At 36.2% G+C, this 24,567-nt stretch overlaps 1 protein-coding gene across 13 annotated transcripts in view; it reads right to left on the bottom strand.

The window, feature by feature from the left end:
- The window catches only part of RNF111 (ring finger protein 111), a 120,647-nt gene that overhangs the window by 48,918 nt on the left and 47,162 nt on the right, over window positions 1-24,567 (bottom strand). The window contains exons 1-2 of one of the 13 annotated variants that reach the window (XM_079125870.1): window positions 22,425-22,979; window positions 461-561 (exon numbers count right to left, since the gene is read on the bottom strand). The exons of 6 other annotated variants lie outside the window; for them this stretch is intronic. The gene's annotated coding sequence lies outside the window, so the exon portion shown is untranslated. Of the gene's footprint in view, window positions 1-460; window positions 2,714-21,930; window positions 22,359-22,424; window positions 22,980-24,567 lie in introns of those variants that run through there. 6 more of the 13 variants (XM_079125873.1, XM_079125874.1, XM_079125881.1 and 3 more) reach the window with 6 other exon arrangements.

Below are 24,567 nucleotides of genomic sequence, written 5' to 3'. Positions count from 1 at the left end.
TTTTTTATTTTGAGACAGTGTGTCACTAAGTTGCTTTGGGTCTCTCTAAATTGCTGAGTCTGGCTTTGAACTCTGATCTTCCTGCCTCAGCCTCCCAAGCCACTGGGATTACAGGTGAGTGCCACCGTGCCCAGCATATTTCTTCAATTTTTATAAAACAGAGTTGGTCAGCATGTTATTTACCCTCATCTTTCAAGATTCTGTCATCCATAACTAGATCTGTTTGTAGTTCAGTGTTAGTGTAGTTCAGAATTTCTTTTCTCAGATCCAAAGTAAATCTACATACCCTCTGGATACAGAGGAGGAAGTATAGGGAGTTCCCTTAATGAATGGCTCTATGATGACACAATAAAGTGCTTCCTACTACTTGCTAGAGTCACTCTGGTTAGTAGTTTGGTTACATTTAAGTCTTTGGATTAAGATTAGTTTTATATGCAGTGTGAGACTAGGAAATTCTCACAGTTTGGATCTTAAATGTCCCCCAATGATTTATGTGTTGAAATACTTGGTCCCCAGCTGATGGTGCTATTAGGAGGTGGTGGAACCTTTAGGAAGTGGGGCCTAGGGAAAAGAAAGAAAATCACTGGAGGTGTAACCCAGAATGGGACATTGGGTCTCCAGCCTCTTTCCCCCATCCCTCTGTTTTCTGACCACTATGAAGTGAGCAGCCTCCTCCTGCACACACTCCTGCCACCATGGTACTGCCTTGCCACAGGCCCAAAAGCAACTGGGCCAACCATGAATTGAAACCTCTGAAATTGTGAGTCAAAATAAACCTTTCCTCCTTTAAGTTGATTTATCTCAAGTTTTGTCACAGCAATGAAAACCGACTAACACAGGACCTAGGATGCTCACTCTATTCCTTAAGCTAAACAGATATCCACAGAAGACACTGACCTATCAAGAGGAACGGGACAAGGACTATTCATGCAAGGAGATTCCAGCTCATCCTTCAATCTATGTTGCTCTAGACATTATTTCTTATATTATTAAGAAGAATGAAGATACAGAACAACGGAGTTTAGGACAGTCAGATTCGGAAAGTCAAATTAAGTCACTTTATGAGAGAGGTCTGCCCAGGATAACTGTCTCTTGTGAAAAGATAAAAATGAACTGAGGAGCACAGATAGCACCATGATTGCATTTAGATAGACTTTCACGTGGGTTGACTTTTCTCAGTTAAGGCTTAGTTTGAATAAAGCAAGTCTGTTCCTTCAGAGTATAAATTTGACCCAAAAAGGCTTAGAGCAGAGAACTAGCTGATGATCAAAACCACCAAGGGGAAGATTTCAAGACTAAGTAATATTATAAAATATTTTAAAAATATTCCAGGAAGTTTGAGAAAATGAAGACATTATAATAACCAAAAAGCTATAGCAATACTCAGAACTATGGGAAAACATTACGGAAAATAAAACATTTAATGGATACTCAATGACAAACAATGAAGATGATTTTCCATCTTTAAATGAGATCACTGACACAAAGGAATAAATAGTCAAGCAAAGGAAAGTGAAATTCACTTCAATACAAAAAAATATGATTTCAAGTCTTGACCCTGTCCCTGGCTAGTTATATAATCTTTGGCAGACTACTTAAACTCTCTAAAATTGTTTCCAGGCTATAAGTTGGGATAATAATAGTACCTAGCTTATAAAATTTTTATAGGGATTAAATGAGAATACCTAGCAGAGCATGAGGCATAATGGTTGTTATTAATTATTTTCTTAGAGAAGTATGTACATATGTAAGACAATATAAGACTATAGCCCTTCTCTGATACCTAAAAAAATAAATGAAATCATCAAGGTCAAGAAAGGCATAAGATCAAAACTCTGATGCACAGAAATAAAGGACTACATTTCTTTAATATGAAAATTATGAAAGCCAAGAATTCTATATAATCTCCTCTACTATGAAAGAATAGGGTTTGGGGAGCTAGCAGTCTCAGTTTTCTAAATTCTAATACTAGACATTCTGCTTTCAAAAAAAAAAATAAATCTCTGGGGGCTGGGATTGTGGTTCAGTGGTAGAGTACTTGCCTGGTATGTGTGGGGCACTGAGTTTGATCCTCAGCAACATGTTAAAAAATAAGTTAATTAAATTAAGGTATTGTGTCCATCTACAACCAAAAAAAAAAAAAAAGCTGATTAAAAACAATAAATAAATGAATCTCTGTCACATTATTGGTTTCTATTTCTCTCTGAACTTCATGATTTTCTCATTTGTCTTAAGTTTTCAAAAATCCTTAAGTATCAGTCATGAAAAAATTCACATATAACATCTCCTATCAACACAAACTGGGTGGAGTTCAATAAGCATGAGGAGTCCACAGCTCTAGTCACAACTGTGTTCTTGTTAATCAAAGTAAGGTCAGTGAGAGATAGCACATTTGATTGCTGGTGAATTTGAATGGAATAGTCCGACTTGAGAGCTGATTGCTTTTTCATTATTGATAGTAGCCTAAAGTTTCTGAATTTACCTTTGTCTATAAATTTTAATGCTTGGAAAGTAATAATTTATCATCAAACTATTTCACAAAATCTATCATCAGTAAAAATATAATAATTAGGATAGATACAATGGTTTATGCCTGTTATGCCAGCTACTCGGGAAGCTGAAGTAGGAGGATTGCAAATTTGAGCCGGCTTGGCAATTTAGCAAGATCCTGTGTTTCAAAATAAGAAAAAGGTCTGAGGAGAATGGAGGATATGGCTCAGTGATACAGCACCCCCCAACCCCCACCCCCAGTTCAATCCCCAGTATGGAAAAAAAAAGTGTAATTATTGTTGAGTCAACTGAAAAGTCAATGTGTTAAAAAAAAAAAATGTGCAAGAAAAACAAACCTCCATATCTTTCATTTTTTATACTTCAAGTTATCAATCTGCCAACTTTCAAAGCTTCAAACTTATAAACTACTCTTAAAGATTTCTGTTATTTAAACTTCCAGCTCCAAAGCTGAACTTTTTGTAGCCTCAGGCTTCTGTGGAGATCAGAATTCACTTGGTGAAGAGATCTTTCTTTTTAGAAGTAGTAACCAACTTAAAGACAATCAATATTTTTTATAATATGTAGAAAGATTTCTACTTTTACAAACAATCTACTTTTACTGAACAATCTTCTACTTTTTACTGAACAATCTTTAAGCAGTAATACGGAATTAAACCATATAGCTTAAAATCCTAAGTCTTTACAACAGCACACTTAATATCTTGATCTACTTTTTGATAATAATTAAATGGTCTGGGCTGAGCGTGGTGGCATATGCCTGTAATCCTAGCAGCTAAGAAGGCTGAGGCAGGAGGACCTCAAGTTCAAAACCATCCTCAACAACTTAGCAAGGTCCTAAGCAACTCAGTGAGACCCTATCTCTAAATGAAGTACAAAAAAGGGCTGAGGATGTGGCCCAGTGGTTAACAACCCCTGTGTTCAATCTCTGGTACCCATCCCTCCCTCCCCAAAAAATGGTTTGGTCTTTTTCTTATGAATAAGTATAGTCACATATGCTAAAAGATGCTAAGGAAGTAAGAGCTCAAAATAACAAACAAAAATTCTAATTATTGTGATATACACAAGACTCTTAAGGTGAACAATCTCACTAAAGCAGTGAGAGTAGAACATACTGTTTGAAATAGGGTGGAAAAACAAAGTATAGTGGGCTAAAAAAGTCAAGATGAAAAATTTGCATGATATATGCTCAATTATTCAAATGATTAAAAAGGAACTACAGCTGGGCACAGTGACACATGCTTGGAATGCCAGTAACTTTTGGAGACTGAGGCAGGAGGATCACAAGTTAAGAGGCCTCAGAAATTTAATGGGATCTCATCAACTTAGCAAGAACCTGTCTCAAAATAAAAAATAAAAAGAACCAGGGACACAGTTCAGTGTTAAAGCATCCTTGCAGAAATCTGCAATACAAAAAATAATAATAACAACTATATCCTTGATCTATGAGCAGAGGGAAGACACAGAATCCTATCTTCCAATAAGCTCACAATATAGTAGCAAACAGAATTTAAGGATATAAATAACTAACCAAGCAAAAGAAATGATCAAACTACAGGATGCTATAAATACAATAACTCTCTGTAGGAACACAAAGAATGCAGCCATTTGGGCCTCTGGAAATAGCTTAATAGAGAAGGTGATATCCAAGTCAAGATCTATGAGTGATGATAGAGAAAAATATTCATTTCAAATAATGCTAAGTCAAGGCAACAAATGGTAATATCTAAAATACTCTACATTTAGCCCCATAAAAAAGAATAAAATTATGGCACTTGGAGGTAAATGGATGAAGCTGGAGAATATCATGTTAAGTGAAATAAGCCAATTCCAAAAAACCAAAGGCCAAATGATTTTTCTGATAAGTGGATGATGATACATAAGGGGGGGAGGGCAAGAATGGAGGAAAGATGGATTGTATAGAGGAAAATGGGGGGGAAGGAAAGATAATAGAATGAGACAAACATCATTACCCTATGTACATGTATGATTACACAAACAGTGTGACTCCACTTCCCATACAACCAGAGAAACGAAAGTTGTACCCCATTTGTGTACAATGAATCAAAATAAATAATAATAATAATAAAAATAAAATACTCTGATGTTTGGGATGTGGATTTTTCTTGTTTTGTTTCTTCACTGGGGAAGAATAAACTAGGGTCAAATTATCAAGGAATGAGGGATTACATATTTCTGCTCAACATAGTTTAAGGAGATTTAATTGAGGAGCTGAAGGGAGGAAGGGAATAGACTACAGGGAAAAAATTATCTGCAAGATTGGGGCAAAGAGCACTTAACAGTTTCATCAGATTAATATGCCAATTGTGACTAATATCTCTCAATTTTTATTAAAAATGTACAAGAAAACTTCAATAGTATAAGAAAACTGTAAATTCATAAGTAGAGTAAAAAAAAGAAATATGCAAAATACTTGCAATACATGATGGATAATATTTCTAAAAGGCTAATAAGTGATGAGATCCTCAAACTGGTAAGGAGGAAAACAGGTGGGCTCTTATATATAAAATTTTATTTATTTTTATTCTTTATCTTTCATCTTGAAAACATGTTAAAACAAAATAATCAAATGGTTAAAAAAAAAAAAAAAAAGACTCAAGTCATGTCCCTAAGGGCATGACAATCCTAAAATCTCAGGCTATCAAAGGGTTAGCAACGAAATTGTTAAGTAATAAGGAATTATGAGGCTCAGAAAACCCTGTGAGTTCTTATTTTGACAAGGACAAACTCTGCTGTTCTGACCAAAACCTTTTTTTAAAACTGAAGCTGCTACTTCAAATCAGGTTTTGCAAAATTCAGCAATAAAGTTTCCTAAAACCAGGCCACTCATTTCCTAAAATGTTTAACAAATTACAAAGCAGAAATACATTTAAAGTTCTAATTTCCACTAAGTAGAAATAAACCCCAACTAAAAAAATTGGAAAGTAACTCCAACTCCCCTGACTACCTATTTAATTTTTTTTTTTTTTTTTTTTTTTTTTTAAAGAGCGAAAAAAGAAAAACAGCCAGGTATAGTGGTACACATCTGTAATCCTGGCTACTCCAGAGGCTGAAACAGGAGGATTAAAGTCCAGGTCAGCCCTGGTTTTCTACCATGACCGAGTAGCAAAATAAAATTTAAAAAGGGTTGAGGGTGTGGTTCAGTGGTAGAGCACTTGCCTAGCATGTGGGAGGCCCTGGGTTTGATTCTAAGTAACACGTGTACATACATACGCATACATGCGCGCGCGCGCGCACACACACACACACACACACACACACACACACACACACACACAGAACTAAAACCAAGCACTACAGGAGAAGTAAAGCTGGGAATAATAGCAATTAGGACAAAATACTACCACTACTATTATTATTATCATCATCATCAAAGATAATGACAACAATGAAGAAGAGGAACGTGTTATAAAGTCTGCAGCTCCTGTGAAGAGAGTTCTCATAATACCCCCTTTTTCATATCATTTTCCTTGACATCCTTTCTTTTTGCATACAAAGAGGGGTCATTTTTTCTTAGGCTCAGGATAAAATACAAGAATCTAACTTTTCCCTACTTGCTGCCCCTAAATTAAGTATACACTCCTTCTGAAGTTTTCTAACACTTCTGTAACACCAAAAAATACTTTTAAAAAGCCACTTTCCTAATTTCTCTTTCTGAAGATTCATCACTTATGTATAAAAATGCATTGGATTTATGAGCATTGATCTTGTAACCTGCTACTTTACTGAATTCACTTATGAGTTCTAAAAGTTTTCTGGTGGAATTTCCAGGTTCCTCTAAATATATAATCATGTCATCAGCAAACAGGGATAGTTTGAGTTCTTCTTTTCCAATTCATATCCCTTTAATTTCTTTGGTTTGTCTAATTGCTCTGGCTAGAGTTTCAAGGACGATGTTGAATAGAAGTGGTGAAAAGAGGGCATCCTGCCTTGTTCCAGTTTTTAGGGGGAATGCTTTCAGTTTTTCGCCATTTAGAATGATATTGGCCATGGGCTTAGCGTAGATGGCCTTTACAATGTTAAGGAATGTTCCCACTACCCCAATTTTTTCTAGTGTTTTGAGCATGAAGGGATGCTGTTAGCGTTAGGGTTAGGGTTTGGTTTAGGGTTAGGGATAGGAGGGTGGTAAGAATAGAGGAAGGAAGGACTGTATAGAGGGAAAAGAGGGATGGGAGGGGTGGGGGGTAAGGGAAAAAAATAACAGAATGAATCAAACAACATTACCCTATGTAAATTTATGATCACACAAATGGTATGCCTTGACTCCATGTACAAATAGAGAAACAACATGTATCCCGTTTGTTTACAATAAAAAAAAGCCACTTTCTATGACTTAATAACAGAAGACAGTCAACAAGTAGATACTACCAAGTACTGTAAGTGTGTGATGCTAAAATCTCTCCACCTTTCATCCAAATACTTAGATTTAACTTTCCAGACATTCTGCCTAGGAATAGAGAATTCAACTTTTTAGGACACATAGGCCCAGATTATTGGATACCATTTTCCAGTAAAAGGAACAAGAGCTCCTTGGAGAAATGACTGATTCTAGGGCTGTGCAGGGAAATACCAAAATGAGCTTGAAACATCTTAGGTGCCAAAAATTAAAGAAACACACAAAAAAAGGATGGTGCATGACAAAGGGACACTGAAGCCAAACAAAGAGCCTGCAATGGCCAAAGCTGCAACAATTTAACAACAAAACAACTAATGTAGTATTGGATTCTAGACCAAAGTAAAAAATAAAATAGCTATGAGGCCATACTGATATAAATAAACGTGCTTACAGAAGAATTTCAAACTATTTATGTTGATACCCGGCCTTCCAAGAGCTGGCACAACAACCCATCATCCACCAACCTCAACTCAAGTGGACAAGACTGCATTAACTTTACAAAGGAGAAACCTGGCAAATATGCTGGCCAGGTGATTACAGTTAATGTCATCAATGATAAGCCGTGCTGATACTACTGTACCCCTGATATGATGTGATATGAAGGGTACTTCTCTTCTGAGGTATTTTTCCCCAGTTAAACCATAAGAAAAACATCAGGCAAACCACTTTGAGGGGCAGTCTGTAAAACACTGGACAAGCATTCCTCAAAACTTAGTTACAAAAAGAAAGGAAAAAAAAGAAGAAAATTGTGAAACCACAAGAGACTACCTTCAAAGAACATCTGGAATTTAATTAGTAGTGATAAACCAATGTTGGTTTTTCAGTAGTGACATGCAACGAATAAGAGGTTAACATTAAGAGAAACCAGGTGAGGAATTCTGGTACTATCTTTGTGATAAAAATGCAAATCAACTGCAAAATAAAATTTTTAAAAAGGGGAACAAAGGGTGTTACAGTATTTACAAAGTTCCACCCATCAAAAAGGTAAGAGCCAAATTGGGTGACTATGGAGTTTATCCTACTCTCCAATCTTACTGCCCATTCCCTTACACTCCCAATATTTCCAAAAGTCTTATTTCATGGAAGGGAAGAGGGATCTAAAGCTGGGGCTACCAAGGAAAAAGAAAGGACCACCAGGATATCCAGGCATCTGTCTACATAGGGAAATTACATTTAGGGAAATTACATATAATTCAGGGAATTGTTATAGGAAAATTACTGAATTGTGTCACCTTCAATAATTACAACTGACAATTTTGCAAATCAACACATTTCTTGGGTTAAAATGTTCAACAATCATGCATAATAAGCCAATATGTACAAAAAGCATACATATATACAAATATATATACATATGTGTTTTAATCTATATTTTTATGACTTGAAGAGGAAAATAAAGTCTATTATTCAACAAGAACAACTAGGTAGTACTTCAAAGCACTAAAGGCTACAATATAAGGTCTTATCATGATAGTCCTTATCATTAAGGACTATAATTACCTAAGTAGAAATTAAGACAAAACACTAGAAGTAAGCCACTTGTTCTTATACAAATAAAGACTCTTTGGTTCTAACTTTGACAACCTCAGATTGGTTTTGCACCATAAGAAATCATCTTCAGCTGCAACGTACACCAAGTCTAAGTACTGTTATGTTACGGATTGATTTGTGTCCCTCAGAATTCATATGTTGAAGTCCTAAGCCTAGCACCTCAAAATGTGACTGCATTTGGATATAAAACCTTTAAAGAGGTAACTAATGCTAAATGAGGTCAAATGGGTGGGTCCTAATCTATTGAGACAGGTGTACTTACAAAAGGAAAGTTAGAAACACGGAGAAACACCAGGGATGCTTCCACATTGACAAAAGACTGGGTGAATACACCACAAGAAGGCAGCACATCTGTAAATCACTGAGAAAGGCTCAGGAGAAACAGAACTACTGATACCTTGATCTTGAACTTACAGCCTTCAGAACTGTGAAACTCACTTAGTCTGTGCTATTTTGTTACAGTAGCCCCAAAAAATTAATACTCTAGCCAATAAACCCTTTCTGAATACTTTAAATGTTCTAGAATGTTCCCAGGTATTATAAATACAAAGATGAATAGTCATAGACCTATCCTTAAGAATTTATAGTCTAACAATTAGGGAAACATATCAGAAGGTAATTAAAATGCAGTACAAGTTGCTGAGGATATAGCTCAGTTGATAGAGTGCTTGCTGTAGCATGCACAAGGCCCAGAGTTCAATTCCCCAGCACCACGAAGAGGGGGGGAAAAAAAAGAGTCAATTTTGATAAAATGCAGTATATACTAAGTGGTATGATATATGCACAGAAGCAAAACAAACAGGAGTAGAACCTAATCTAATTTTGAAGGTAAAATTATACAAAAAGGTTTTCCAGAAAGAAAAAAAGGAAAGAGTGAAATGGGAAGAAAGAACACCTGATTGTCCTATTCTCTGTAGCAGAGATTCACTGAAGAAACCATACATTTAAAGATAAAGAATACAAAAAAATGTATAAAACAAGTTACGGGAAAGACTGAAAGATAAAATCTGATGATCAGAGAGACAATTTGCAATTCTTCCCAATGTAAACGTTTGTTTTCAAAAATAATTATTTTCATAAAGCATTTATATTTACACCTAATGGGTTTATTTTTTAATTTCAAAAATATTCCTTACTTAAAAGACAAATATTAAAAATTAATGCTAACCTTGTCTAGAAATGTGTAGCTGGCAATATAAAATGAGGTTTATATTTAAAAATTAATTACAAGATGTATTCCAAAATTTGTTTTTAGCCATGATTTCATATGAGGGAAAAATAAAAGCCTCATCATATTCTTGAATGATACAATGCTGGAAAAGAACTGAATATAACCTGAATGACAAAATGAGAATCTGAAAATAATCATAAAAACTTAGAATAATTAGCAAAATTATTTTAAAATAAAAATGTTTCCTATATCATGCTAAGTGAAATAGGCCAAGCCCAACAAAAGGCCGAATGTTTTTTTCTGATAAGTGGATGATGATATATAACAAGATGGGGGTGGCAGGGGGAGGGGGGTTGGAGAATGAAGGAACTTTGGATGGTGTAGAGGAAAATGGGGTGGGAGGGGGTGGGGGATGGAAAGACAGCAGAATGAGACAGTATTACCCTATGTGTGTATATATATATGATTACATGAATGGTGTGCATCTACATCGTGTACAACTATAGAAATGAAAAATTGTACCCCATTTGTGTACAATGAATCAAAATGCAGTCTGTAAAAATAAAAAAAAAAATTTAATTAAAAAAATATGAAAAAAGACAAAAAAAATGTTTCCTGAGCCTCCCAACTCCAGAGAGGCAACCAAGGCTCATGGAGGAGTAGCTCTGACTTGCACCAGTGAACTTTCAATTGGGGCCTCTTTTCTTGTTGATCCATCCTTGCCATCCTGCCAGGGCTGGGAACCTTTCCTTATCCTACTCCACAGTCTTCTGGTTCTCTTAGTTTGAGTCTTTTGCTGGCTACTCTTCTCCACACTGTTTCTCAGCAGAAAGAGTCACTATAGTTCTGTTTCTAGAACCTTCTCTCTCACCTATTCACAACCAATCCCATTCTACACAGTTAACTATTTAACAACTCCTAAATAAAATAAAATAAAGTAAAATATAAATGTTTCTATAAAGTCCTGTAAGTTTTTTCTCTCTCTCTCCCTCTGGTAGAGACAGAAAAAGGAAGGGATGGAAAGAGGGAGGGAAGACACACATCATAGGGGGAGGGTTTTTTGCTTTTTTTTTTTTTTTCACTGAATATCAATTTACCTAGATTCAAATCATCTAGTAATATTCTGAGACACACAAAAATGCTCTAACTCTGGTACAGTTCTAATATACTGCTTCATGTGTAATGTAAGAAACTTAAAACAATATAATTCTATTTACTCCTTTCCTGTCCTTTGTGTTATCATCATACATTTTACATGTCATTATCTAAGAAGGATTTCTTGGTTCATATTTTGAGAGAATAATCTTTGTTAAAGTAAGGGAAGATGCTAATAGAACTAACTTTATCCCATTCTGCTTTAACAGAAGTGACCAGAGATGGTGATTTACAAAGAACCTTTAAAATTTGATAAGAACAGAAAACTTTAATATTTGAGTCTGAAAAAAATGTGATCAGGGGGCTGGGGATATAGCTCAGTTGGTAGAGTGCTTGCCTTGCAAGCACAAGGCCCGGGGGTCAAACCCCAGCTCCGCAAAAAAAAAAAAAAAAAAAAAATGTGATCAGATGTTAGCAAACACTTCTCAAAGGAGGCAAAATACATTAAAAATGCTCAATATCTTTATTTATCAGAGGAATGCAAAATTAAAACCATAGTAAGATACCACTATACAGCCAACAAAAGGCTAAAAGTAAAAAGACTAAAACCACCAGATGTTGGCAAATATGTACCACAATTAGAACTCCAAAAAAAGCTCTTCGGCAACTTCTAATAAATTTAGTTTTACATAAATCTAATCTAGTACCCAGTAAACTCATGCCAAGGTTTGAAAATTTGTACACCAAAAAAAGAAAAAAATCTGTTTTTTGTTTGTTTGTTTTGTTTGTTTTTCTTTTTGTGGTGCTGGGAATTGAACTAAGTCCTCACATATTCTAGGCAAGTGCTCTAGCAAAGAGTTATATCCCCAGCAAGACTCGTATGAATTCATCGTTTTACTCATGATAGCAAAAACTGAAGGAAAAATAATCTTCAACAAGTGATAAACAAATTATGATATATAGATACGATGGGATAACAAATGGCAATAACAAAGAACTACTGATACATGTTATATGTATGAAACCTCAAAAACACCTTTTTTTTTTTTTTTTTTTTTGCGGTGCTGGAGATCGAACTCAGGGCCTTGTGCTTGCAAGGCAAGCACTCTACCAACTGAGCTATCTCCCCAGCCCCCAAAAACACCATCTTTAAGAAATCAGACACAGCCATGCATGCATGTCTAATAACAGCCAGCCACTTGAGGGTCTGAGGCAGGAGGATCACAAGTTCAAGGTCAGCCTCAGCAAATTATCAAAGGTCATAAGCAACTTAGACTCTGTCTCAAACTAAAATAAAAAATATATATATTTTTTTTAAATGGCTGGGGATGTGGTTCAGTGTAAAGCAACTCTGGGTTCAATCCCCAGTACCAAGAAAAAAAAAAAAAAAAAAAAAGGAAATCAGACAAAAAGTACCTGTATGGTTCCATTTATATGAAGTTTTAGAACAGCCAAACTTAAACTAAGGTGAAAAAGAAAACAGAACAATGGTTGTACTGATAAGGAACAGGAAAAAGGATTAATGAAGGAGAACAAGGGAACTTTTTGAGGTGATGGTTATGGTCAATATTCTTCATTAGAATGTGGGTAACACAACTGACCAAACTGAATTATATTGTTATATTGTGTCCATGTATGAACATGTAACAATGAATCCCAATAAAGCACCAATAAAAAAATATGGAGGGCTCGGGTTGTAGGCTCAGTGGTAGAGCCCTTGTGTAGCATGTGTGAGGCACTTGGTTCGATCCTCAGCGCCATGTAAAAATAAAGGTATTGTGTTCATCTACAACTAAAAATATTAAAAATATATATGGAAAAAGAATCTAATGCAAATGCATGCATGTGGCAAAACAACAAATGGTACACTTAACATGTGCACTTCACCAAATGTAAAATTTACTTTAAAACCAAAGAACTATGAACAAATATTCAACTCTACTTAATGAACTAAAGCTAGTTTTGGCAGGTAAAATGCATTGATGCCCCCCCAATTATCTATTTATTTATTGGGGTGTTGAGGATTGAACCTGGGCCTCACACATACTAACCAGATCTACTACTGAGTTATATCCTAAGCTGAAACTTATTTTTAAATAAATTTTTAAAAGGCCTGACTGATGGATGGTTTGAGGAACAGATAGATGACTAAAAATGTAATAAAGTAAAAAAAAGAGTAAATTATTACTTGTAGAATGTGAGTGGCAGGGAGATAGGCATTCACTGCAGAATTCTTTCAATTTTTCTAGTATTTGCAGTATTTCATAATAAAATGCTAAAGGGAAAAATATCTGATAAAAAAAGTTCAAACATAAGAGCAAAAGTGTAAGATTCTATAATATGAAGTTTCATTTATTTATTTAGATACTGGGGATTGAATCAAAGGGCACTTTACCAACTACATCCCCAGTCCCCCTACCCCGTTTTTTAATGCCTGACAAATATAAAAAAAGAAAACTAATCTATTGTGTCAAAACTCAAATCGGTTGCCTGGGAATGGAGGTAAATGATGACAAAGGAGCACAAAAGAACTTTCTAGGGTAATGGAAAGTTCTACTTCCTAAATGAGGTGCTTCATTACATGGATGCATACATTTGTCAAAACTCACCAAACTGTATGGTACAATGGGTGCCTCGTAATGTATATAAATTATGCATTGATTAGTTGATTTTTAAATAAATTCACTATAGAAAAGGAGGAATACAGAGAAAAGCCCAAAGAAATTGTTTCCCCTAATTTTACCACCCAAATAGAAAAATCGCCAATTCTCTCTCTTTTTTTTTTTTTTGGGGGGGGGGGGGCGGATGCGGTGATTAAGTTCAGAGGCACTTAACCACTGAACCACATCACCAGTCCTTTCTATTCTTTTGAGACAGGGTCTCACTAAGTTGCACAGGACCTCTCTAAGTTGCTAGGGCTGGTCTCAAACTCATGATTCTGAGTGACTGAGTACCTCCCCAGTCACTGGTGGTACATGCCCAGCTCTATTCTCTCTTTTGATAATAGCTATGTCCACTGGAAATAAATACACCTCACCGGGTTGGGAATGTAGTTCAGGGGGAAGGCATGCATGAAAGCCCTAGGTTCAATCCCCAGTACCACTAAATAAATAAACCTTACTGTTTTCCTTAGAAAGCAACAGAGAAGTAGTGAATTCCTGACTACTAGGATTTCTTACTCTGGTGACTCAAAAACTTACTGATTCAAATCCCTACAATCCTATCATTGTTGTGATGGTTACTAACCCTCTGTGCCTAAATTTATTCTGACGGAAATATTTACTGAAAAAGCATTGTTGTAAACAGCAAACAAAATAATACATGCACAGATAAAGCTTTTATTGTTGTTTTTAAAGTTGGAAGAGTTAATCTGTTTTTAGAAATAATCCACAAAAAAAAAGTCCACAAGTTTCCTTCCCCTGAGTTTCTCCCCCATCCTTTGGGGAGAGCGGGTGGGTCTTCTATTCTCTAGGTACACCAACCTAAGGTGAGTCTAACTTCTTATTTGATTGAACTTCAAATCCCTCTAGAAGATAAGACCAAACCCCTGAGCTGTTAAAGCCAAAGCAAAGGTCAGAATAACAAAATAAAACCAGAAAACTAAATGAGAAAACAGGATTACTGTCCTAAGAATGTAGGCTCTACCACAGGGAGCAAAACTGCCCAAGGAAACAATCTCTCCTGAAAGTACTACAACCTTATTTAGATAAAAATTTGTTTTTGCTCTGCATATATGATTTAGGTCAGTCAAAATATGTAACCTAGATAATATTAATTAGAAAGAGAAAATAATTATAAGAGAAAAACAGGAATACTGACATCTTCATAACTGAAATTAAAAGCATACTGAAAACTAGGGAGAATACCTGTGGATAGAAATCATACAAATACAATGAACTTAACTATAAGAAGAAGAAAATATTTAAATCACATGCTTGCCATTCTACTCACTAATTATTTGTCTGAAATAAATGCACAATGGAAGATAAAACTTTTCTATCCTCTAGTTGGTCTCACTTCTTATATGTCTCTCATGATAGAAGTATCTTCCTGTGACATCAGACTACCGTTTAGAGCCATTTAGCTTCCCCACATCATGGGCCATACACACAGGCCTACTACTTTATCTAGTTTTTTAACAATGAAAATTTGATTTGTTCCAAGGCTGAAGGAAAAACTGAACTGTTGGACATGAAGAGACTGTATGTCTATATTTTCTATTTTATGGGCAATTTCGAGGATTCCCAAGGTTATCTGTGACTAAATGCCTTTTTTGCTTCCTTGGACCAGTGTAATCAGACCACGAAGTGAAAATTCTTGTAGCAAGAACCAAAACCAGCTGGGAGCACTCCTGTAAACCCAGTGAGTGACTCAGGAGGCTAAGGCAGGAGGATCATGAATTAAAACCCAGATTTAGCAACTTAGCGAGGCTCTAAGCAACTCAGTGAGACTCTGTCTCTAATAAAATATTTTTAAAAAGGGCTGAGGGCCAGGGTTGTGGTTCAGTGGTAGAGAACCTGCCTGGCACATGTGAGGCACTGGGTTCACTTCTCAGCACCACATATAAATAAATGAATAAAAAATAAAGATCAATCCAACAACTAAAACAAAATTTTTAAAAAAATTTTTTTCAATTTTTTTTTTTTAATTATAGCTGGGGATACAGCTCATTTGGTAGAGTGCTTGCCTCCCATGCATAAGGCCCTGTGTTTAATCCCCAAAACCACAAGAAAAAAAAAAGAAGAAAAAAATTTTTTTAAAGGAATGAGGATGTGACTCTGTAGTTAAGCGCCCCCTGGATTCAATCCCTGATACAAAAGAAAAAAAAAAAAAAATGATACAGTTCACAGGTAGAGTATATGCCTAACATGTGCAAGGCTATCACTTAAGTCTTTTCATTTAAAAGTATCAAAAGACCATGAGGTAGTATTCTAGGTACTGGGGCAGAGCCAGAAACAAGACCTAGAACTCATCTAGACACAGTGTACAAACGTGAAATCCCAGCTTCTTGGGAGACTGAGGCAGGACAATTTCAAGTTTGAGGTCAGCCTCAGCAACTTAGCAAGATCCTGTCTCAAAATAAAAGAAATAAAAAGAAGTGGGATGTAGCTCAGTGGTGGAGCATCCTTCCGGAATTCAATCCTCAATACCATTAAAAAAAAAAAAAAAAGAAAGAAAGAAATAGTCCTTGCTTTCATGCAAATTTCATACATACAAAAGAGTAGACAAACATTTAAGATGTAATTAAAGAAAAAATATGTGCTCTTAAAGCAATAAAACAAATAGTAAAAGCTGATCATCAGTAAGTTTCTCTCAAGCTAATGAACTAAATTCTAAGAAAAAAATAACCACTAGTCAAGCCAAAGTTCTAGAGAGGGTATTAGTGGCAGAGGAAAAAGTAAAGAAAGATCTGTTACAGGTCTAACATACAGAGAAGGGGGGACGGAGGTTGTGGAAAAAAGGGAAATGGTACACAATGGGCTCAGAGGTAGTCCAGAGTCAGATCAGTTAAGGCCTATAAGAAATTATATACCAGGTTTTTATTTCATTTTATCCTTACTAAAAAACTATTCTCTTCAGGGAACTGAGGATTGCAGAAGTTAAGCAACTTGCCTGTGGCCTGACACCAAAGACTGGATTATAATTTACTAACTTTGATATATCTATCTATCTCCCCCAATTTCTCTCTTTCTCTTTCTCTCTTTCAAAACTGAATGCATGGTTTGAGGAGTTTTGCTCATGACTTCAGCTCCTATGTAAGATTATTATGTCACTCAACCATAATTTCTAGTATTATCATAGACATTTCCAGAAACTTGGACTTCACAGCAGGAGAATGTAAAAGATCTAACAGAATGTAACTGCTACAAAATAAGAAAGTACTAACTAAATACTATGTGAAGACAGAAGATAACTACTGATTCCACAGAAGAAACCCAAATTTAACAAACGAGTCCTTACAAGAAGAAGAAGAAGAAAATCATATCAGAGGAATGGTAGGAAGATGGGTTTTAAAAATAAAATGGTGTATTCAAGCAATACTATACTTAGTTCTTTTAAAAATGTGATTTCATAGAAAAGACAATTAAATCCTTGATAATATACAATGTTTTGTAGGTATTCTCTAACAAAATCTTACATCACATGATTTTCTTAAAGTAGTCTATATTAAAGAACATAGGTGTTAAAGTGGACTTTGGTTTTGTGAAATAAATCTATTCACCAAATATGTGAAAACTGTATTTGTTTACATGTTTAAATATGATTTTACCACCAAGAACTGGGAAGAGAGACCAGTTTCAAAACTTGATGAGAGGTTCATAAAGGTTAGTTGCAATGTGTAATCCAAAACTATAATAATGAAACTTTTATACCATTTCATTAAAAATCTACTTATATTTTATGTAGATCTTTCACCTATGCATGGTTTTGAAATATTATACAGTAATCATTCAAAGAATACCGAATGATGCATATCTTCCAAGCACACATTTTACTTAACAACAAAACAGAAACAAATTTGTTATTATCACCATCAATCTTATCAGAAAGTCTCAAGAAGTTGCCAAGTTCACAGTGGTAGATGTAAGTTTTCCAAAATGTGATATTTGCTTCAAAAAATAAACTTTGTCTTGGCAATAAATCGTGTCAGTTGTATTCCTTGAAGTGACAGGTTCACTTCATTTACTTTTGAGAAAAAGAGCAAATACCCAAGTTTACACAACTATAATTTGCCATTCTTTCAAGTAACAATGTTCCATGAAAAAAGTGACTATTCACTGTTTGAAATGCAACTCCATCACACAAGTTCTCTTCCTTAAGACCAACATCATACTTTGAAATGCAAAAGTGTTTTGTAACATCCTTTCCATTTTGCCATATGGAATATGACTTGTGAACAAGATTCAAGATTAACAAAATTAATAATTTTTCTGCTTATAAAGAACATTTTTAAGTGAAATTGGCATTTCTAAGGTAAATGTACAGTGCTGAAGAATATAATTATTAATGCATTTTTGCCACTATCTTGATTCATACCACAGCTGCTTTTGCACCATCAGTGCAAATGTCAACTAGAGTTGACAACAGTTACACAGCAAATAAGAACTGAGTAGTATTATGAAATACTTTCAACCTGGAAAACCTCCTGAAATGCTCCAAGGTCTCCTCAAGAGTCCACAGACCACAATTTGAGAACTGCTGATCTGAATACACATATGAAATATTCAGAGAAAATATATCTCCAGGGAAAAGAACTAGATAGTAAGAAGACAAGGATGGCGAGGAGTTTCATTTTTCCCTGTACATTCCTTGCATTTTGAGAATTTGGTTTTCTTACCTTTAAAAAAATATTTCTTTGGGCTGGGGAGATAGCTCAGTCTGTAGAGTGCTTGCCTTGTAAGCACAAGGCCCTGGGTTCGATTCCCAGCACCAAAAAAAAAAAAAAAAGAAAGAAACCAAAAAATAATATCAAAAGTAAATAGACAACAAAGCAAGATCCCAACTGGAAAAAAAAAAAAAAAAAGATGGGATAGAAATACAAGCACACTACAGCAAAATATGAAAGTAGAGGCTAGGGGTGCAGCTCACTGGTAAGAGTATATGTCTGGCATGTGCAAGGCCTTGTGTTCAATTCCCAGCACTCCTACCTCCCAGAAAAGGGAAAGAAGTACAGTACAAGCTGCTAGGGAACAAACCCAGGGCCTAGAGTATACCAGGCAAGTGCTCTATACTGAGCTATACTCCCTACACCTAGAAAAATAGTTTTTAAAAGGTATGTTTCTGTTCATGGGGTAGAACTAGGGAATTATAAGAGAATGTCATGGGAGAATGATGTTTTCCATTTTAAGCTTTTTGAAATGAACTTCTAAAACAATTTATGGATAATAATTGGCTCACTAATAAATTCAAAATATTACTTGGAAAAAGCTGAGGGCAGGGGTGCATTGCCTGTAATTCCAGCAACTCAGGAGGCTGAAAGAGGAGGACTTAAGTTCAAGGCCAGCCTGAGCAACTTAGCAAGGCCCTAAGCAACTTAGAAAGACCCTATCTCAAAATAAAAAATATGAAGGACTGGGAATGTAGCTCAGTGGTAAAGCACAACTGGGTTAAATCCCCAGCACACACACACACACACACACACACACACACACACAAAGACTGTGCCATATTCGTTTCATCTATCTCACTCCCAGTTTTGCATAAAAGTATTTTTAAACAAATACCACACATCTACCATTTTTCTCCCTCATTCCTCCATCTTCATATCTAAAAACTGTGGGCATTCTCTTACAAAATATGTCATTAACAGCCTTATCAAAAATACACAACTCTTTAATATCATCTGATACTCATTCACATTTAGATTCTTCCAAGTGTTTCAAAGATGACATTTTACAATTGGTTTGAGTCTGGATTTAAACAAGGTCAATTCATATTAGGTTTCTACACATAAAGTAATTTTAATCTGTTTATATCATCTATCTACAATTATGAAAAGTCTGACAAATCAACCAATTAATTTACACTGGAAAATTCTCCAGAATAACCCAAACTAATGCATCTGCTGTTTCTGTCATCTATAACACTCTTCCTCCAGACTGTCACTATGGCTGATTCTTTCCAGTCAAAAATCAAAATTATTACCTCTAAAAAATGGCTACCCTCACCACCCAATCCATAGTAGAATCCCACCTTCCATTCTTTGTTTATTTTGTGGTCTTACTTTCTTCTTGGCACTTACCACCACCTGAAACTATTTGTTAATTTTGTTTCTGCCCAAAAAAACGTCTACTCCATGAAGGCAGAGTGCCTTTCTACTGAAGATCAGTGACAGTGCCTAGGAACATGAGACATTCTATAAATTCTAAGACTAAATAGGATAGTACCTCAATTTAAAATGTAAACTCAGCAAAGCATTTGTTTTTAATCATCTGTAGCTCTCTTCATCTACCGGTATAAATTGAGTACCTGCAGCAACCTGGGCAGGCTGTTACCACAAATCTATGGGATTTAAGAAAGAACAGAGATATCAGACACTCAAATGTAATTCTGAACTTTTACTGACCAATAATTACAAGTTTCGGAAAGAAAGGCTATTTGAAATGATCTAAAAACAGTTACCAGGAGCAATACTGAACAACAGACTCTGCTTCATCATAGGTTTCATACATATGTAAAACATATATAGGCTGTCTCTCCCTCTAGAGATAGTACACATTCTCCCTTGAAAGCATATTCCTTGCTTTACCCCAAAGACCTTTCTCTCTTGAGATCACACCCATTCTCCATTGAATACGTATCAACTTTCCTAAATAAACCTCTATGACTGGAAGGGATGGGAGAGACATATTATTTTTTTGGGAATTCATCATGATGAATACAACAATAAATACCTCAAACACCTAACTAAAATACAAGCCATTAAGTTTGGGATCTAGAATAAATCAGTTATCTATCCTACACTTTTCATTTTAATAGCTGAGAAAGCTATGAAGATCAAGAAAGTTTAACAATAAACTCAAAGATCCAATTCTAAAATCCAGATTTCAAAAATAAATTTAAAAATTCTGATTTCTGTCTCTAGTTCTATACTTTCAAAGATGTCACTCCCAAAGTTAATAGCATATTTGAACTACTATCATTATTTGTGCTATCATTTTTTTTTTCCTATTGAAGTCCTAGTCTAAAGTGAGGGGGTCAAAACAGGGGCAAATATAAATTTGCCTTAAGTAAATCATGATACCAAAGTCCCTCTTTAACAAAAATAAAAGGAATGTCTAAAATATAAATGGTTTGTGATTCTGTGAGTTTTTTACTTCATGGTTTTTCTTTGAAAATAAAAATAACTACTTAAAAGAGTATCTGCTAAATGACTATTCCTTTGCTTTATACATTTAATATGTTGTTCTCTTCAAGATCAGTACAGCTATGTCTCAATTATCTGTAGATAGAGTACCAAAATGATATTAACATTTTTCACTGAAATGAAATTATTTTTATTATACCTTTCTTCAAAAACCAACTCTAAACCGGGGTGCAGCAGTAGTGCACAACTGTAGTCCCAGATACTGGGGAGTCTGAAGTACAAGGATGGCCTGCACCCAGGAGTTCGAGGCCAGCCTGGGCAATACAGCACAACCCCCATAGCAAAGAGAAAGAAAAAAAAAAAAAAAAATCAACTCTTTCTAGTGAAACAACTAGAAACAAACAAGTGATCAACAGACAGCAACCAATTGGGAAAAAGAGACAGAAGGATCCATACACACATAAAATAACACTGCTGATAATCAAGGAGAGACTCTTCATAATTTTTTCTACAATATTATTCAAACCGATTTGTGAACACCCCGGCCAATTCTTGACTAAGACTGTAAGTCATAGGTGTCAAACAAATGACAAAAAGATGATAAAATCATTTTTCAAAGTTAAGTGGCGAGACTGACCAAAGTAAAATAATTCATACTTAAATAAATTTAAATTATTTTCAGAATAAAAGGGCTTCCTTTTCATCTGTTTTGCCTCACAAACATAACCAAAGACTATTGTTTAATATGAACAACATAGTTTCTACTGACATGAACATTTCTGACTAAAAAACACAAAGTAACAAACTATCAAAACATAGATCTTCACACAAATAAAGCTAAGTAAAACCAGTATTATGGAAAGAATTTCTATATAATCTCAAAATCACATTCAGGCTTCTGCCAGCAATGACACACACACACACACACACAATGGGAAAGGAAATGGAATCTTAGTTTATCTTTTTCTCAATCTGTTCTTTTTGGTTGTGTAAGTCCTTAAAACAAGAGAAAGATAAAACCAAATGAAATAAAGTTTGGATTGTCAGGTCCAACAGCTATAAGAACTCCTATAATGAAGTCTGTTACTACTCAGAGTTCTAAATTCATACTGCATATAAATCAAGAAACAGGAAAGCTTACAACAATACAATGGAGCCCCACACTACAAACATGAACAAATTAAATGAATACCTTACACTTCCTGGTATTTTTTTTAAACGCTCAAACTTACACTTGCGTTAAGAAATCTCTGTAAAGTGCTACTATAACCTATTTAAGAACTATGGTGGCAAACCTTTACTTCTACAGTACAAAACAGATATCCCCACTACGGCACTGCTACTGGCTGATAAATTATTTAAGGGTAATACTAAAAACACCTTTCTTTTTCTAATGACCAACAAACCAACTCCACACAAAATCTGACGCGTCTGTATTTCTGCTGTTCGGCCGACTACGTTTCCTTGATCACAGAAGGAGGCAACTCCCTAACCGTCAGGGCTGACCTAGCGCCCTCCGAGTCCCCGGGTCCGGGTTACCTTCATCACTCCATTGTCAAATCGCACTCCTACGCCTCAGTCCTCAGCCCCCATCCTGAGTCTAGCGAGAGGCGAACCGGGAAAGAAATCCCCTCGCCCCCACCCCAGCACTGTAGGCTGTGGGTGTGTCGGGAGGCGAACGCTTTACTCAAACACAATGAAATCTTCGGCCCAGACCAGACCCCAAGTCACCACTGAGCCACCAGGCAGCGGCCGGTCGCCGACCCCAGTCTTCCGCGGCCGCAGCCCTTCCTCTTTCTCCCCTCCGGGCCGGCCCCTCCCCCGTTGCGCGCACGCGCGGCCTCAGCCGCTCCCCTCCCCCCTGTTTCCCTCACCTTAATCATTAGCCACCCTCTTCCCAGGATCCGGGAAGCACTGACCCAGGGAGGAAGACAGGAGAGGTAACGGGGGAAGAGGATGCGTCGAGAGCCAGCGATCTGCGCTTCAGAGCTCAGCCTGATAGGCCCCTATAGTCAAGCGCACGTCTGTCACCGCCACCAGAACTGTACGTGCGGCAGCGCCTGGACTCGGCCCAGGCTAACCCGGCTTGGATTCCGAGTGCCTAATGTGGTCCCACAGGAACGCCCTCTCGGAAGCTGCGGGTGTTTCTATGCTGCGCGGACCAAACACCTCGCCACCATCACCGTCGCCGATGCTGCTCTCCTACCCTGCTGCCGCCGCCGCCTAACCAATCCCTCTCCTACTGGGCGAGCACGACACTTGGGGCCTTTACGACAGTTCGGAAAGCGACAGCGCACCAGCCTTCACGCCTCCATTAACAGCTGTTTCTTTCTGCGCATACTCAGATTCTCGTTCCTGACGGCCACGCCCCCTCACCCCCGGCCCTGCCCCTTTGTACTGGCTTTATCAATCTGTTGAAACCGAATAGCGTTACAAATCTCATTATTTTATTTTCTACTGATTATACGTTCAGTACTTAAGCAGAATTCTGACTGTATCTTGGTTAAGTTTTTCCTAACTAAAAATCACAACTACAGGATTATTAACTATACTTAAGTACACTTAAAACAAGAACCTGGTTTAATGTTTTTAACAATGAATGATACCCAAGTCATCTTTACGCGCTATGACATGAAGATCACATCTCAAGCGTTGTGAACTTGCTTCCGGAATCGTTTTAAAGGTGGTAATAGATATCCTGGGAATTCTGGTTGTACAGTCGCAGGAGCCTTCTTACTTATTTTATGAAACTCAGTTAAATAGCAAACGCTTCGTTGTGTTCACCAGGAGGTTGTAGGGATAGAGCATGGGTTTTGAAGTCAGACAGACCTCCTTTCAAAAGTTCAGTGATAGACTGGGGATATAGCTTAGTTGATAAGAGTGCTTACCTTGCAAACATAAGGCTCTGGGTTCAATCCCCAGCACCGAAAAAAAAAAAAAAGAAAGAAAAAAGTTCAGTGATTCAGTGATGCCCCTTAACAGTTGTCTGATTTAGTAAACCTTCATAAATCTCAGCCCCTCCCCAACTAATCGGGATAACATTATTTGCCTCAAAAGTTTCCTATCTCACATAAGCGAGTTTATGTAATGTTCTACATATTGCTTACCAATTTCACGTTCCATAAATTCCCTCCTTTTGCCTCAGCTTATCTTTCTCAGTACTTTTCTGTTCACTTATGTTCTCCATATTATTCAATGAAGAAAAAAAATATATATATATATATACTACCAACTGAGCTATATCCCCAACCTGAAGAAAATATTTTTAAATTATAAACAGTGGAAACTGGAAGTGCATTGGACCAGGATTTTCCTCATTCCTCCTGTGGTCTCACTCTAAATATTGTATTTTACTTGTACTTTCATGGCTTTAACTGTTAGTGCCTAATGACCTCTCAAACCTGCATTTCCAATTCTAGCCTTTTTTCCTAAACCTCTTGACCTGTGTTCCCCAATAAGATACACTAGCCACATATGGTTATTGAACACTTGAAATCTAACTAGTACCAGCTAAGAAGTGCTTTAAGTGAAAAATGCATTGAATTTCAAAAGTACAATAAAATAATTGTGAAATTTTCAATGCCTTTTAATATTGATTACATCTTGAAATAATATTTTGAATGTATTGCGTTAATTTAGTGTTCTCAAGATGGGAAAATTCATCCCCACTCCCCAGGGGACATTTAATAACATTTGGCAATATTTTTGATTGCCACAACTCAAGGATGATGAGGTAGCTATGAACATCAATTTGGTAAAGGCCAGATATGTGGCAAAACATTCTACCTATACATGATAAACCTCCACAACAAAGGATTCTCTGGCCCAAAATGTTAACAGTAGAGTTGAGATCCCAGGTTAAATAAAATATACTGTGAAAATTAATTTCACCTGCTTTTTTAAAACCTAATATGGCTAATAGAAAATTAGCCATATTTGTAGCTCACCTTATATTTCTATTGAACTTAGCCATTTCTAATACATCATATCCAGAATAAATACAGGTTTATTGCATTT

This window comes from Sciurus vulgaris, assembly GCF_902686455.1.
Source record: "Sciurus vulgaris genome assembly, chromosome: 2".
Lineage (NCBI taxonomy): Eukaryota > Metazoa > Chordata > Mammalia > Rodentia > Sciuridae > Sciurus > Sciurus vulgaris.
Note: the sequence above shows the minus strand (reverse complement) of the source record. Positions and strands in the feature narration are given on the sequence as shown.